Raw genomic sequence first — 16,206 nt, forward strand, 5'->3', positions numbered from 1 at the left:
TAGAGGCAATATTTACTGTTCCTGAAGAAGCTTGGATTTGAGAAGCAGGGTTTAGCTACCTGCACTAAACTACAGGGGAGAAAAAGCAGTACTGGGGATAGTATACCAGACAGAGAGATGTCTGGGATAATACTAAATACCTAGTACTGGGTGAGGAGATTACTTATAGGCAGAAATGGGTCCTCAAACTATGCAAAGTGAGCCAGGCTCTTGGTACAAAAGCAAGGATAACTTTCTGAAGAGGAGACAAAAGGTTAGGTACTTAGATGTTTACGATAAGAGGTTGCTAAAGGTTGGTACTTAGACTGGATGGATCAAACCAAGAAGTGCCAGGACAGAATTAATGTTTTAGGGTGAAGCTAATTTAATTTTAGCTTTGGGACAAAAGCCAAATGTAGGGAGGTAGTATTTTGGAGGAGTTAGTTAGAAATAGGATTACTAGTCAATTCCTGTCCAGCAGGAACTTCCTTGATTAATAGGCCGTTGCATATTCTTTGTCTTGGAGGCAGAGTAGGATTTGGGAACAGTTTTCCCAGGCTGAAAGGCGTTGTTCTCCTAATCTCTTTTGGAGAAAGGTGCAGCAAGATAACTTGCAGGAATGGGGTGGGCAAGGGGAAATCCAGGTGGGTTTTCTGTTCTTATAGGTGACTCTAGCAAATGCAGTGGAGGGATCCCCTTCTTGACACTGCATCCCTAGGTTACTCTGTGGGGGTTGGCAGCTTTGGTAGGGACACCATTCATTAAAAACAGGCACCCCCATCCACCATTGGTTGGCCTAGCAACACAAACCCTGCCTCCCCAAACTCCATCCCCTAAATCTCCAGGGGTTTCCCAACCTGGAGCTGGCAACCTGAAAAATCTTCCTTCCCTGCCTCTTCTTGAAACAATTACAAAACATTTGTCCCAGCTCTGGCACTTGAAATTTGGGTGCAAACGTAAACTTAGAATAATGATACCTCTGTGACAGCTGCTTCTGTATTGTTTCTTTCAAAGCCGGTTTGAATCAGATCCCACAGCTTTTAAAAGCAATTTATTGTAGTTTAAAAAGGAATCCTGTGGCACCTTAATGAATGCAGTAGCAGAGTGTGGGATCAAAAGCCAGTGAAAATTATGCAATGCAAGTACAGTCTGTGACAATTCTATTCAAAGCTCAAGAGTTCACAAGATAAGCACAGTGACCAGTCATAACAACTTTAATAGGTGTTGACACAATCTTGCTAGATTTGCTAAATTAATTTAACTCTAGTCGGAGCAGTACTCAACTCCCTATTGAGTCCTAGCTGGATAGTACCAGTCCAAGGAATTCGAGTTCAGTGGTTTCATACTGAACTCTCCCTTTGTTTTTTCAAACAAAGTTTTTGGATTTGAGAAGCAGGGTTCTAACAGCAAATTTGCTGTATTATGTAATACAATCTAGAAAGTTTCCTCCCCCACCAATAGAAATTACCTTTATGAAACGCAATTTTTGTTCAACCATTTATGGCTCAGGAACCCAATTGTGTGTGTGTTTTTATAGACAACATTTTAGGATTCTTGTTTTTTTTTTTCTAAATCGTTTTGGCCCTTCTGAAGGTACAAGGCCTTCTTGTATTCTAAATCATTTATTGCTCCTGTTATATCTCCAGTGTGGTGCAGTGGTTAAAAGCAGTGGACTCCCCACTCCTCCAAATTAGAGGTGCGCTCCTATCTGGTGAACTCAATCCTGCATGGGAAGCCTGGTGGGTGACCTTGGGCTAGACACAGGTTTTCAGAACTCTTTCAGCCCCACCTACCACACAAGGTGTCTATTGTGGGGAGAGGAAGGGAAAGGAGTTTGTAAGCCACTGAGACTCCTTACTGGAGATAAAAGGTGGGGTATAAATAACTCCAAACTCTTCTCTTTTTCTTTGCACCATCTCCCAATTTGTCCATTATTTACATTTTGCTTTCCTAATAAAAATACCCAAGGGCATTATGTGGTGATATATGAATGCAGAGATGGTGGTAACTGTAATCTAACCAGCTGGGCCATAATATTAATAAAACTGACTAGGCTGAAGCCTAAGGCCCTGTAAACACTAGAAGCCTGCTTTTGTTGTTGTTGTTGTTGTTGAGGCACTGCTATCAGCACTGTAGGGCTCCACTGGATAAAGGTACTTTGCATTCTGTGCCATAGGAATACTTTTACATATGTATTTATCCATATGTATACTCTCATAACACACACACATGTATGTATGTATGTATGTATGTATGTATGTATGTATGTATGTATGTATGTACGTATGTATGTATGTATGTAACTTTAATGCCATGTTGCTTACAGGTTCCTTTTTTGACAATATCTCTATTCCAATATTCAGGCGAGAGAAATAAAAGGCAGGAGATGCTTTGTTTCAATTTGTATCTACTGTTCCATTTATTTCAGTCCATTTCTATGAAATGTTTATTATTGTAAACTTCATCACTTACCTGTGGAATGTTATTGAACAAGCAGTCATTATATTAAAAAAGTCCTAAGAAGTTGGAGGGCACACTCGTAGTCAACTGAGGTTTGTTTTGAGTCAATGCCCGGGTGGGGGGAGGGGTGGGAGGCACAGCAGGACAATAGCACACTAGCAGCAGGGTTGTGATGTCATGCCACTTCCTCCCTTATTACACCTCATCAGCATTACAGTCCAGTTGTGATCTTGATATGTGTGATTCAGTGTTCCCACAAGCCATTGGAACCAGACAAAACAATTACTATTCATAAATTTAAAAAAGAACAAATGGCAGCCAACATGTACAAGCACGTCAGGATTTCAAAAGAGGAAAGGAATGGAAGAATGATTGCACTGTGAGAAAAGAGGTGAGCAGACTTCAACTGAGTATGGGTGATCATGTGAATACTGCGAGTGTATTTCTTATTTCTAAACTCTACTTTCTAAACTTCTATTAATAACACAATTAACTGTTTCCATAAATTATATGTTTTATAAATAATTACAATTTGATTTACTTCAAAATATTATAGTATTGAACAATTATACTCTCAAAATGTGCTTCCCCGAAGGATTCTACTTGCACAATAAAAATATTTTAAAACTGTAGGTTATATTCTTCAGAAGACCCTCAAAATGGATATTGGGCTATGTATTGAGGTCAGTGGCATAGCACCCAGGGGGCGGGGCGTCTTGCACCAGGAATGTGCTGGTATGTGGGTGTGGTGTGGGTGTTCTGGGGTGGGTGGGGTCATGGCGGGGCGCAGGGCACACATGTTCCCCCCTCGCAACGGCTCTGATTGAGGTCTAGTACCTATTGTATAAGGGTCAGGCTGTCAGCTGTTCTGGGGTGAAAGACTAATGTAATGGAGGGGACCCAAAGTATGTGAAAGCCTAGAGCAGTGGTGGCGAACCTATGGCACTCCAGATGTTCATGAACTACAATTCCCATCAGCCCCTGCCAGCATGGCCACTGGCAGGGGCTGATGGGAATTGTAGTCCATGAACATCTGGAGTGTCATAGGTTCGCCACCACAGGCCTAGTGGGTCAGCCATGGGTTAACACAACCCTGCTAAACAGTGCCAGGCAGAATAATACTTCCAATATAGCTTTGAGATTTTTCCTGTAAATTCCCTTTAAAATGGTATTTGTTGTTTTTTCCAAATCAGGCTATTGCTCATTGTAGAATGGAGGATTCTAAATAGTAAGTCAGTTGCACCCATCCAACTGTGAATTTGGGAATATTTACAAGTAGCTTTTGTCGGCAATGTCAAGCTTTGATCAGTAGCTATCACTGCAAGCTATAACTTAATAATGGCCCAAATGCTTTCTGAGTTTTCCTGCTAGCTGAATAAAGATAACACACTTAAAAAAGGACTACGGCTAAGCAGTGAACTCCAAGAGATTTGCAGGTGATAGTAAGCAGGGCCAGCTTCCAGCCCCCAATTCTGATCAAGTCAGAGCTAGACCTTTTGCTTGCTGTGCAATCACAGTAAAACTGACTTTGACCTGACCACCATCAGAGTGACACTTCCCCCATTCTCTCCAATGCAACTCCATAGGACCAGACTTAAAAACAAGGCATTGAGATGCACTGCATTAACCACCCAATCACCCTGGCTCCTGATGGGAGCAAAGCTCCCTTTTCAGATGGATGGCTGAGGCAATGAGGCCCAACAAGCTGCAGGCAAAGGACTCAATGGACCAACTCGGCACAATTCTCAAAAAAGCACAAAGTCTCTCCAAGATAAACATTCCCTGTTTAATGGTGTTGGCTTTTTCCAGCTGTCTCAGACCTATAGGAATGGTGAGCTTGTGCAGAGAGGAGACTGGCAATGTAAAATGACTTATCTACATTTTATTGTGAATTCTGAAAATGCCAATTTGCATAGAGAAGCAATTAAGCCTAACAGAATCTTACATCATGCTGCTGGCCTTTGCAATCCAATGCCCCTCCAAATAGCAACACATTTGGATTCCTGAAGTCCATTTCACAGGAAAGAAAATGTTGCCTGGTCTTACTCATTCCTTTGTGTGTGTCTGTAAGACTAAACAAAGCCATGCCTGAAGCTGCATCCTTGGACTTGTAAATCCACAGAACATAGCGGTTGTATATACCCTATTTTAAATTATGTTGGCTGATGTAAATAGCGGGAGGGGGGCTTGCCTATTGGAGAGAATTTTAAACAGAGGGTGACACTAATTATTGGCAGTCCTCTCTTTAGGAGGGTGGGGGATCCATGTTTGGATTTTCTGATTTAGATGCATTGTATTAATCCCATGGTTAGATTGGAACATTTCCTGCCTAGGTACAATGCAGGAGCTGATACATGGATAACATTCTCACTCATGCCATTTAATAAATTGGGTTGTTGTATTCTGCTACAGAAATGCTGAGAACTGGGTGTTAAGGTGCTAATGCCTGGAGCTGCTGCAACAGCACACCTGTCCACCCGTACCTGGATACAAATAAGTTGTGGTGGTAGTGGTCCCATCTCTTGCAATGCCAGCCTTTTCCAGGGCTCTATCCCTAGGGTTGCCAACTAGCTGGAAGAAAAATATCCTGTCCTTTTCAACAGAGATTTAATTAGATGTTTTCAGGGGGTATTATTTATCTCCATTCCATGAAAAGCTTCCTCTGCTCATTCCCACATGCTAAGCATGTGAAAACAGAACGTTTTTCTCTAGACCTGTTGGCAAACCAATCTAACTCCTTTGACATTAAAGAATTTTTACAGCGTGCAATTAATTAGGATTAAATGAAATGTTTTTCCTCTAATCCTAATTAATTCATTTGCTAGGATGTTTAGCTACAACTACAAAGTGACTACAGTGCTTTAAAGCTTTGAGCTGGTAGGGGGAGACCAGAGTGGGCACATCCGTTATTGCTAAACTTCCTTGCACAGGGGCCATGCTGATCTTTTCCATATCATTCCAATTTTAGTATTTGTGCTGCTGAAGAAAAGTGTTATTTGTTATTATTGGTCATTGACCATAAATCTAATCTATTTTTTCCAATCCTAATCTTCTCCTCTAGGATATCAAATTCCCTGCCCTAATTTACATTTTATTTTTATGCAGTACTGTAAAAACCACTGATGTCTGTTGGCGGCCCATTTTGGGACACTACATGGGGCCACCAGATTTGCTATTATAAGTATTCTGCCCAACACAGGTGAAGCAAAAAACACAGAAATACATAATTTCAGTTTGCTCATTCACAATGAAACTGTAGTGGGTACAGAATGGGGTGTCTTGCTCAAGACAGCAAACCATGGTGGAATAAGAGAGAAAAGCAGCAAAATACTACTATTTAAATACAGTCTTTAGGTGTGCATCCTCCAAACTCCATTTCCTCCCTTTCCCACAGAAGATTATTTAAGCTGTGAGAAAAACCTCCTGGTGAGAGGGAGGGAGAAACCTGGGAGACATGTACTTTGGGATATATGTCCTCCAAATCATTTAATCTAGATTCATTGTTGTGTTTCAGTAATATGAAATAGTCCATCCTGGAGTTAGGGCTAGTTTGCTATTTCACATTTACATATGCAGAAGAGCCCCAGCACCACTGAGAGAAAGGCAGAAGGGACAGGGGAAGGGTCAGAGGTGGGATCCAACCAGTTCTCACCACTTCTCTAGAAGTGGTTACTAATTTTTTCTGAGTGCCGAGAAGGGGTTACTAAAGCAACCTCCCTGCCCAATAGGGACTGGAGGTGCGTGTGTGCGGCGGCGCCACTGTTTGAATCCCACCACCATCGGAACCTGTTATTAAAATTTTTGGATCCCACCACTGAAGTTGGTCCCCCACTTGCCATTTCTTCATTCCAAATTGCAGCTGAATACTCCAAAGCTTTTACTTCTGTGGGGTTCCAGTCATTTATTTTATTTTATTCATTTTATTAGATTTCTATACTGCCCCTCTCCTCTCAGTTTGAGGGGTTCAACTCACGTACAAAACAAAAGAAAAGGAAAGAAACACCCACCTGTGGAAGGACTGCAAGGAGAGATTACTGGGGAAGGCCACGGCTCAGTGGTAGAGAAGATGCTTTGCGTCTCATTAAATGATTTCAAAGAGCAAGTTATGAGAAAGATCTTTGTAGAGCCACTGACAGTTAGAGCAGACATTCCTGAGATAAATGGAGCAATGGTTTATCTCAGTATAAGGCAGCTTTGTGTATTTATGGATGATAAAAATGGTTAGTAAAGGAAAGGGTTAAGCATACACATAGCAGCTGCTTCTGCTTCTAAATTCCTAAGGAACTTTCCCATTTTAAGAAACAGGCTTTCATGTAACATGGAGATGTTAATGCATATTCTATGAAATACTGATGCCCGTTCAGATGGCCATCGGCTTTATCCAAGGCATACAATGTCCCATTTAGCACAGAAATGTTTACTTCTGGGTAAACATGTTTAGGAGTGAATTGGTACAGTGATTATTTTAGGGACCTTTAAGTGCATTTTGCTTTGAAATCTTATCAGCCCTGGGTTTGTGGGAGCTTAGCACATTTCTTGGACCAAATACCTGCCCCACTTGCAGCCTTCTATGAAACCACACAATTCTGCTACCAAGTAGAGATCTACGAGTTTGGCTACATGTTCAGATCCAAGTGGAAATGTTTGGCTACATGTTCAGATCCAAGTGGAACTGTGTCAGGTGCACAAAACAGTATGTTTTGGAAAGCAGATAGAAGAAAACAAACAGAGCATTGATTCAAATAACCAAAACCTGACCTTTGGGAGAAAGAATGGGTCGCGATATTGAAAAGTTGCTAGTGCTGAGCTAGAGAATGTCTACCTGGCCCAAGGTCATCCACAGCAGAGTGGTGATTCAAACCTAGGTCTCTCAGATTCTCGTCTGAAGTACTAACTACTTCACAACACTGAACAGCAGAATGCAACCTAGCTTGGGTGAGTCATACAGATTGAATGGCAGCAAAATGCCCAGTGACTGCTACAAGGCCATTGAATTCTCCCGTAAAGAAAAAGACAGGCCTAGAAAGGGCCCTGTCTCTTCCCCTTGCCATTTACTGACAGAAACCAAGGTGGATTCCCCATGGGCCAAAAACAGCGGTGTGAAAATGATGTAAACCCTTTTACACCATTTTAAACCATTTTACACTGTTTTCACACCGTTTTCACATCGCTGTATTTGGCCCATGCGGAATCCGCCCAAGACTTGAAGGCTGGTAGTATTCTTGTGGTTGCCTAGCAATGGCCAGAATGGCTACTGAGCTATTAAAGCTACAGGGAGTTTAGATTACTTTCTATTTCCCAGCATAAGAAACCAGGAATGCAGGGTTAACTACTGACCTGACTTGCAGCTCTGTTCAAAGACAGTGATCGTAAGAGCCAGTTGTTCAGCACACTGTTTGTCTGTATCTGAACCACATGAAATGTTCAACTGTGCATTTTTTTTAAAATTCAGGGTTATACACTCCTTTACAACAATTGCATCCTGCCCCCACTGTGTCTTCATTGCTATTGCCTCCAATTGTTAAAAGGAACATTGCTTACAAACACACACACATTTCATATTCTGATGAGATTTACTACCTAAGTTTCTTTGGCTCCTTTATGAGAGAATAATTTGGAGTCTAATTGTACATGCACATTTTTTGCACTGCCTTGCAGGGATTGTTGTTGCCTTCCTACCCACCTCCATGTCTACAGTAATCTTTATCAAACCAAAGCAAAACAATGGTATAGTGGGAAACAACAGCAAATGTCTTTAGCACACTATACCGGGCTACTCAAAGGAAACAAAAAGTGCAAGGAATTTATTCTGCAAAAGTGCAAAGTGAAACACAGACAGGAACGAGACTCTAATTGCTAAGACAAAAATACAACCAGGACATGTAACAATGTTCACACCTGCATCTTTAAAAACGATTGCATAATCTAAATGGAAATAATTTGTGCTATAGAAGGCTAGACAGCCAAAGATTCCAAGGGAACATATAATACAGTCCTCAAAGGCAGTATAAGAGAAACAACAGTTTCTCAATCGCATCGAACAGTTCATCAAGAATATACATAATAGATAGGTATTCCGGGTAGCAACATCCCTGTTTCATTAGGAGACAAAGTCCCATCTTCTTCAGTATAGAATTGTAACATCAGTGCTGGAAAAATCTTTACATAAGTAATTACATCAGTAAAAAATTACAGAAGTAATGCTGTCTCAAGGACGCTCATAAAATGAAGAATAATGCTCTAAAGATAAAATAAACAATGCTCAACTCTACTGCGAAAACGAACATGTTACCAAGAAAGACATGTCATAAATTAAACATACTTTCACTCTCTATAAATCAAACCCTTGATCTCTCAACACATCTGGTAAAACACAGCCAGGCCAGCAACCTTTCACAACATATGCATGTCCCTCTAAACTGCTTGCTTAAATCCATCAACAAAAAAGACCAGCTAAAATGTATGAAGGTGCATAACCTATTAACATGGTAAGGCAAATTCAAATTCAGAACCTTTAGTGGCATAAGTACACAAAATGGAACAGATATACAGGATAAGTTTAGGCAAAATACTAAGACTAATTAAAATTACTCATAAGAACTAAAAGTCTTAAATAAGAACCTAGGTACCACTTCTGTGATATATGGATGTTGGTCACTGAGCAAGCTACTGTTTCATGGTCACTTCTCTCAGGTCTCTTCTTCAACAAAGCTTCAATTAAAAGTGACAGTATGGATGCCAGGTTATTACAACAGTGAAGTATGCGTACTGCCGTCTCAGGAAGACCTGCTGAGCAAGAACAACGTATTTTGCATTTTGGAGTATTAAGATATCTACCTTTAGTATAGGCAGTTGGTAAAATGTTCAGTCGGGCTAACATGAAGTATCAGCAAATAGAAGGCATAGCCAGATTGCTCATGTATTTTGGTACAGAGCCTGGCAAGGGTGGAACATGGTAAGGCTTGTTCCTGTAATACAGCTCAATTTAAAGGACAAGCTGCTGTATAAAAACAAACAATTGCAAGCAATTATAGAGGCAATAAAGTGTTAAAGAAAAATATAGCAAACACTTCACACATTATTACTAAAACTATTACAAAAAACTGTTACAAAAATATTACAAAAATAATACAACCACCCCCCCCCCCAAAGTTCACGTTATGATTTAATCCATAAGGCTCAAGAGTTTGGAACAGGAAAATTAGCTTGGCTTCAGTCTGTAATAATATTCTCCTAATGTCAGCCCAACAATGTGGTTTATATTCAAACAACACACAAAAATACACATCCTTTTCTGTGTGGTAGGCATCCAGAGAATGCTGAACCAGTTGGACATCTAAACACCTATGCTTGATCTTTGATCTGTATTCAGAAATGTATAACCTTAGAGATCTTGTGCATATTCCAATATATAATTTTAGGCAAACACATTGTATGCGATAGATGCACACTTTTGTTTGGCATGTCAGTGTCCACAATTCCCATTTAAAGTGTCTTTTGGGATGCTGGAAGACTCTGATATTCATAGATAGCACACAATTGGCACAATAGCCACAAGGGAAATGACCCCTCATTTTTCTTTTCTAATGGGGTTCAAAAGAAAAATCAGAATGCACTAATATGTGCCTCAAGTTCTTTGTGCATTTAAACCCAATTCAAGGAGGCACATCACAACTTGGCACATTAGGTATTATGTACCAGTGTCTTAAAATAATACTTTTGATGTCAATAGCTATATGAGAGTAGTCCAATGCGCATGTTACTCCAGAAATCTGTTCCCTACCCTGGTGTTGTAAAAGTTTCCATCTATCAGTACTCTTAACTATATTCCAAGCTGAGGCTAGAGCATATTTTGGGTATCCTCAATCATAATATTGTCCGATCATTTTTTGGCCAACTGTATAGAAATCCTGTTCACAAGTAGAATTCCTCTTCACCCTTAATAGCTGGCTGTAAGGAATGCTCTTCTTGTAAGTGGATATGATTTAAAGTGGAGGGCATTGTTTCTAACAGTAGGCTTGGAAAAGGTTTCATTGCCAGCCTACGATCAGATGTTACAAAAACTGTGGTGTCCAAATAATTAATTTCATCTGTATCCATATTACAAGTAAATTGTACACTACCATGTAGAGTATTAAGCCACTCCACAAAATCCTACACCTTAAAATAATCAATATAATGTAAATATCTCAATATATACTTATTAAAGAAATTGCTAGAATGACAAATATGTAATAACTCAAAATTTTCCAAAAACAAGTTAGCAATTTCTGGGTCAGCAAACGACCCCATGGTGACACCTTTTATTTGAAAAAAAAAATTGGCTGCCAAACCTAATCCTCCCTCCCCCGCAAAAAAATGTCCAGAAGTTCAGTCAAAAATAAATAGGAAGAAATAACTCATGCCTTTTGTCCAGGACTCCCCCAATAGTAAGTCTTTCTTCACTAACAATAAATCTTGAATTAAGCTACCAAGGAAATCTCTTTCCCACATTTCATTTTTTTCTTCTTTGTGAATTGGGCTTTTCAGTGAAGTGCTCATATTTCAGAGAATGACTGGGAACAACAGAAAGACATTTATAGGATCAAAACCAAAAACAGGAGAATGCAACAGAAATAAACAACATGCTTACGTGGAAACTTCTCCCCAAGGATTGCTCAGCTCCCCTTCCGTCTTCCCGAAGTCCAACAAAATAAGCACTATCGTTTCACCTTTGACATTTACAGTACCAACCTAAAAACAATTTATCCTTCTAAATCCATTTAAATTAATTGGCTTAAAATGATATTGCTCTGTTTAGGACTGCAGTATATGGTGGGCAAAAAAAAATATTAATTGGTATATTTTGGGTTCAGGTTTAATAGACCCAGAAATTTTCAGCCTGGCTGAGTCCAGCTTTAAACCATAGACTCAAAACCTGCAGTTTAAAGCTGGGCCCAGTCTAGCTAGCCCATATAACTGCCTCCCCTCAATTCCATGCGGTGTTTGTGGGCAGAACACAGTTAAATGCTGGACTTGGCCAGGCTGAGCTCTGGCTGGGTTCTGCAGGAGGAAGGGGAGAGGGTTTTTTTTTTGAGGCAGCAGCTCCAAGAATGCTGAAGAAAATATGCATTTTTGGGATCCACTTATTTGCCTCCTTTTTATTACCACCTTTTTTGGGAGAAGAAAAAATACCAACAAAGTATTTTTTTTGTTTTTCCCCCTTTTTGGATTACCTGAATGCTCTCCCATACTGCAGTATTTGAAACCATGATCCTGTACTGGCATGTAAAAAGATAGCCTACTTCTTGTTAATTTATCATTCTGTAGTAGTTAGCTATCACTGAAGGAAGTTCAGATTTGGCTCTTGGAATCTGTGTGGTGTACAATAGAGTAGGTAAGATAATTACAATGGACAAAAGAGTTGGGAAAGAACTGTAGTAAAAACTGTAGTAAAAACTAGAGTAAAAGAATTGTCAATTGAATCAATACAGAGCATTTGCCTAGATCAGATTAGATTTGACTTCACAACTGAATCATGGCCCCATGTTTCTGGAACTGCTGTTTGCATAGACTCATATTCCATCCAGTCTTCCAATAAGCACTAAAACTGTGACTGATTTTTTTAAAAATCTAAGTGTCCAAACTCCTTTTTCAAGTGTAATTCTTGTTTACTGGAAGCATTTCTGGTGTTTACACTACTTTCTGTAAGTGTTGATTTAAAGTCCACAGAATGCCTCATACTGCCAGAATGTGGAACCCAATCTACACTCTTAAGAAGCTATTCTCGAGAAATACTCTCTTAGTGTTGAGTTCTTAGAATTGCAATGATGCATGCTAAGGCCTCACGCACACTGGCAGAAGACATCCAGACTGAATCTGCAGGAGCGGAGAAGACTCAAACCCTAAACAGAACTGAGCTTTGGGAATCTGCTCATCCCTACACTGGAGCTGCTAATGCCTGTTGCGTATGGGAGTAATCCATTGTTATGGTGACTGAGAAAGAGAGAAAAGGCATGAGTGGAATTAAGTTTTGGGGTTTTTTTTGTACTTAGGCAAACTGGAGCCCTGGGCAAAACCTGAGTTTGATGCCCCCCCCCCCCCCCAGGGGCGGCCACCCTCTCCCACCGTGACCAAACAATGATTTTTTTCCACCAGGTCATTTCAAAGTCACCATCACAAATCTGAACACCGCAATGGGCCATGCCACACAGCAGAAATATTTTTGACAACATTTTAAAATGCTTTCAAAATGTTTTATTACTGCTATGTTGTATCCAGTCCCCCCAATTGGGGGAAACAGCATCACTTTCAATGTTATTTCAACTGGGGACCCCAGATTCTCCCTTTAAGGTAGATTTAAAAGGAGAATCTGGGCTCCCTAGTTTAAACGATGCTGGAATCCACCCCCAAACAGCATTATTTTCAATGGTGTTTAAACTAGGGAGCCCAGATTCTCCTTTTAAATCCACCTTAAAGGGAGAATCTGGGGTCCTCAGTTTAAACAACATTGAAAGTGATGCTGTTTGGGGGTGAATGGGGGCACTCCCTTTGGGAATCCATAACTTTCGACCCCCTAAACCAAATGCACCAAACTTGGGGGGTCCCATCAGGACAGTTTCCAGATGCTACTCTGAAATTTTGGTGCCTATACATGCAAAAATGCACCCCATGCAGGAACATCCCAGAAATTTGTCCAAGAATCTTTGTTCTTCGTTGAGTTTTCTGTATTGCTGTCAATGGAGTTGCAGGCGGGGGGGCACATTTCTGAAGGCACAGTTGTGAAGCTTTCAGGGTCTCATCAGGAGACTGCCCTGATGATACCCCCCAGGTTTGGTGCAGTTTGGTTCAGGGAGGCCAAAGTTATGGACCCTCAAAACTGTAGCCCCCTTCTCCTATTAGCTCCCATTGGAAACAATGGGGAATGGGGAACCCCCTTTGGGAGTCCATAACTTTGGACTTCTTAAACCAAACCTCACCAAACCTGGGAGGTAGCATAAGGACAGTCTCCTGATGATACGCTGAAATTTTGGTGCTGATATGTCTAACAATGCACCCCCTGCAGACACCAATGTCCTGGTGCAAAAAAAATTGGTTGTGGTGGAGTGGCCGCCCATGGGGGGGGGGGGGCATCCAACTCAGGTTTTGCCCAGGGCTACAGTTTGCCTCGTTACGCTCCTGTGTGCTGGCCAAAAATGAAAAAACACTGAAAATATAACAAATCCCACAAATGAACCTGCATCTGGGCAACTGCCCCCTTTGCCCAATGGGAGGAACGCCTCTGCTGATGTGTTACATACTGTAATATGCTTCCTACTTCCTAGTTCTGAGATAATTTTATGGGCAGCCCTTACCTGGCCTGATTCCCTTTGGAGGATAGAAGGTTGGAGACATATGGCAGTTTTGTACTATTTGCTACCTTTGCCAGCGTACAAGTAGAGCACTGTTGGAGGCAAGCAGACAGTCCAAAATAGGGCAGCAGATCTTCCACCCCATATCCAATCCTGGGAGAGAGATCCTGCACCACCCCCACCCCCAGATGCATCAGCAACTGTCCATTTTCTCCTTTCTCTGTCTCTTCTGGAATCTAAGATGTGTCACAGACACACACCTGCACAGGTTGGATGAGCAAGGAGGAGCTAGCCCCAAGGATGTAGGTAAGGGTTTTTTCTTCCTCAGGTTTAACCCTCCCATTACATGTCGGAATTTTGTGGATTATTATTTTTATTTTTAAAGTGTTTTTTCAGTTTTTGGCCTGGAGAGGGCACGGTTTTTAGGCTAGCAGCACCAAAATTTCAGGGATCTTTCGGGAGACCCTTCTGATGATACCACCCAAGCTTGGTGAGGTTTGGTCACAGGGGTGCAAAGTTATGGACTCCCAAAGGGGGCACCCCATCCCCCATTGTTTCCAATGGGAGCTTATAGAAGATAGGGGCTACACCTTTGAGGATCCATAACTTTGGACCACCTGAACCAAACTTCACCAAACCTGGGTGGTATCATCAGGAGAATCTCCTAAAGATACCCTGAAAGTTTGGTGCCACTAGCTTAACAATTGCACCCCTGACAGCAGGCACTCCCCAGATTTTCCTTTTAAATCCAACCCCTTTGGCATGGATTTAAAGGAGAATCTGAGGTCCCCAATTTAAACATTGCAAGTGATGCTGTTTCAAGGTGGGGGAAAATCCACCCCCAAACAGCATCACTTTCAATGTTGTTTTAACTGGGGACCCCAAATTCTCCCTCTAAGGTGGATTTAAAAGGAGAATCTGGGCTCCCTAGTTTAAACACCATTGAAAGTGATGCTGCTTGTGGGTGGATTCCAGCATCACAGCGGCCACCCGGGGGGGGGGGGGGCAAAATCCATCTTCCCTAGCTATGCCTCTGCCCAGAGGGGAGGGCAGAAGGGACTGCTGGCTGCCGGCTGGGAGCCCAGCTGGTGGGGGGGCAAGGCAGGGGAGTCAGAGAGATGATTTTATAAGCACTGAGGCTGGGGGTGGGGGCTTGGGAAGGTGTGGAAAAGAGACCCACCTCTGAATCCCCCCATAACAAATCTATACCTATGTCCCTGAGCCCCAGGCATCATAATGCCACCAGGGAGTACACCAGGTCTGGTGGTACCCAGTTTCCCCAGGCAAGGAGGACCACAGGCACAGGAGGGCCTGGCTTCCCCCTGTACCAACCTGGGCATGATGTAGCAGGCAAGGAATAGAATGGGTACACAGTGGTGCTCAGCTCGGCCTGCTAGGAGAAACAACCAGTTTGGCCAGCAAGGAGGATCACAGGGAGGGTGGTGCCCACCCAGCTAGCCCTGGCATGGTGGTGCATAGAGACAACTCGCAAGAGGAGCACAGGCACAGCAACATCATCTGACCTTGCTCTGCCAGCCTGAGCCTGGTGTGTGGCCAAGGAGAAGGCACAAGGCATGACTTCCTTCTGTTCAGCTAGTCCTGCAGCTCTCCATCCATGGGTGCAGGACAGTAAGAATGGCATGGCTCTTTTCCAGGGCCGTTTTGGCCTCGCAGTCTGCCCCTTCTGTGGACTGATCCACAATAATCAGAACCAAGCTGACGAATACCAGCAGCCTATTCTGACACCCGAGACTTCCTTCCTGAACAGGATTTCCCTCTCTGGGAAAGAGGCGTTTTGAGTTGGGTTGCTAGTGGAAATGGTTGCAAATGATGTCGGGATTTTGGACGCGCGGACAAGACTGAAGGAGTCCAACCACTACATGAGGTGGTAAAGTGAAGTGAGGTTAGGAATGTCGGGGAGAGGGATCCAGGTGAAGAGCCGCAAGGGTCTGAACAGGTGAGCTGCAAAGCCTGTCTCCGGACTCCACGTTCCTGGGTGAGGCTTTGCCACGCCTGCGACTCAGGTTGGTTGGCAGTTTCCAGCACTTGAAGACGAAGCCCGACGATGCACGCCTCCCAGTCCCGATCTTGTCTGCTTTTCCCGCGAAATGCCTCACTTCGCAGAGCCACCGAGCGGGATGGAGCGCGCCTCATGCGCCCTTTCTTCCGATCTGGCTGCAAAGATCGTGACCGAAGGACCCGGGGCTCCTTCCAGAAGAGACCCGTAGCACGCGTGGGGCAGAAAAGCGCCGGGTAGGCAGCACTCCAGCCTGACTGACCGCCTGCTCCAGGCTGCAATATTCGAGAGCCGGAGAGCTGGCACCAGAACACAACCGCCTCAAGTGGAAGCTTTGCGATCATCTGGATCGGGCAGCGGCTTGAGACCGGATTGGGGGAAGAGCGGAGGCCCGGCGCGACGAGCAGCAGGAGCCGAGCG

At 42.7% G+C, this 16,206-nt stretch overlaps 1 non-coding gene across 1 annotated transcript; it reads right to left on the reverse strand.

Annotated features, from left to right (window-relative positions):
- Positions 1–5,325: 5,325 nt before the first annotated feature.
- On the reverse strand, positions 5,326–5,427 carry LOC125430383. The gene has a single exon (XR_007244163.1). It is a non-coding gene; the product is annotated as a U6 spliceosomal RNA (small nuclear RNA).
- Positions 5,428–16,206: the final 10,779 nt, after the last annotated feature.

This window comes from Sphaerodactylus townsendi, linkage group LG03 (assembly GCF_021028975.2).
Source record: "Sphaerodactylus townsendi isolate TG3544 linkage group LG03, MPM_Stown_v2.3, whole genome shotgun sequence".
Lineage (NCBI taxonomy): Eukaryota > Metazoa > Chordata > Lepidosauria > Squamata > Sphaerodactylidae > Sphaerodactylus > Sphaerodactylus townsendi.